This window comes from Eptesicus fuscus, chromosome 14 (assembly GCF_027574615.1).
Source record: "Eptesicus fuscus isolate TK198812 chromosome 14, DD_ASM_mEF_20220401, whole genome shotgun sequence".
Taxonomy (NCBI): Eukaryota; Metazoa; Chordata; class Mammalia; order Chiroptera; family Vespertilionidae; genus Eptesicus; species Eptesicus fuscus.
This window is the reverse complement of record NC_072486.1, coordinates 24,704,898-24,706,551: the sequence shown is the minus strand read 5'-3', so window position 1 is coordinate 24,706,551 and position 1,654 is coordinate 24,704,898. Positions and strand designations below refer to the sequence as shown.

The following is a 1,654-nucleotide window of genomic DNA, read 5'->3' as shown; positions in this document are numbered from 1 at the left end:
CCCCAATCCTAACTGGTTTTTACAGCCCGTAGTTATGGGGACTTCTTTTCCCAGCTCTGAGACCCTGGGCTGGGCTTCTGGTGTGGGGCTGGGACCCCCTTGCTCCTCATGGGCGGCCTCTGTAGAGATGATTTCCCTCCCGATTAAAAAAGCAGCACACGTGGGTGCCAGATCAGCCTCTGCACCTCCTACTAGTCTCACTGTGCTTTTCTCTTTACTTCTCTAGTGTAGGACTTCCATTCAGCCAGCTTTCTGGCACTTCTTGATGATGGTTGTCCTGTATCTCAGTTGTAATTTTGATGTGGTTGTGGGAGGTGAGTATGGCTTTTACCTACGCTGCCATTTTGGTTCCATACTATACATTTGCCTTTTTTTAAGGTGACTGTTCAGTGTTGTTGTTGTTTTTAATTATTGTTCTCTTAATTGTTGTTTTTGTAGGAGCTCTTTATATATTCTGTATATGACTTACTCATCAGATATATGTGTTGCAGACTTTTTTCTCAATCTGTGGCATGTTTATTCACTTTCTCTTTTCTTTTTTTTTAAAAATGAAATTTAAAAAAATTTGTCACCATTAAAAGTCTGAATTTTAAACAGATTCTGGGGCTTCATATCCATCAGCTCATTCGACTTTGGCAGCTGTCTCATCCCCCCAGTAGCTTTTCCAGAACTGCTAACCTTCACCATGAAGTTTCATGAGTTTTCCCAGTTCAAACTTGGGCTTCTTCAGGATTTTGACTTTTCCAACAAAGACATCATGGAGTGGATAAATAGGTTGACAAGTTTTTCTATGTCTTTTCCAATGTTTTCTGGAGTCAATTTATTGACCATTTCTTTCAAGTCATCTATCTGTACCTCTCTGGTCATGATTTCCATCATCTTCTTTTGGACTTGATGGACCTGTTGATGCTGACCATAAGAGATCTTCTGAAACTGATTGTTGCATTTTCTTTTATTAAAACCATCACAGGATAGATGAAGCAAACAACCATCAGTAGTTTTGACATCAACATGAGCTTCAATCGTGGTCTGTCATTTTTTGACCCTGGAGCATATTTTGTCATGGGTAAGATCATGCCATGGAACATCCTCACTAATTAGCTTGAATTTTCTAAATGCAACTTCATTATTCTGCAGATCAGTTAGGCTCACTTCAAAAACATGACTCTTGAGACCATCAGATGCAATTTTGGTTCCTTGCATTCTTGTGACCACTGTTTTTCCAATTGTTCTTATGCTGAACATAGCTGGTGCTTTCACATGCCTCCGATCTTTCTTAGAAAATGGACCAACCACTTTCTTACTGGCTCCTATTTTACCACCCTGTGTGAGGTGCTTGTTCTTGCTGACGCCATGGCACTGCCTATTTATTCACTCTCTTAATGGTGTCTTTTGAAGACATTAAGTATTTAATTTATAAGTATTTTCCTTTATGGTTAGTGTTCTAAAAAATAACTTTGTTTTTATTTTCCCAAGTTTGTGTAGATATTCTCCAGTGTTTTCTTAGAGAAAGTCTGGATTCCCAGGTTTTGTATTTTGAACCATGAGCCATTGTGAGTATATTTTTCTGAGTGGAGTAAGAGAGAAGTTGAGGTTCATTTTCTTTCTCATGTTTATTTCTGAATATTAGTTGTTACATCACTATTTGTTAAGA

At 38.5% G+C, this 1,654-nt stretch overlaps 1 pseudogene; it reads right to left on the bottom strand.

The window, feature by feature from the left end:
- Positions 1 to 589: 589 nt before the first annotated feature.
- On the bottom strand, positions 590 to 1,260 carry LOC103294624 (40S ribosomal protein S3a-like; annotated as a pseudogene).
- Positions 1,261 to 1,654: the final 394 nt, after the last annotated feature.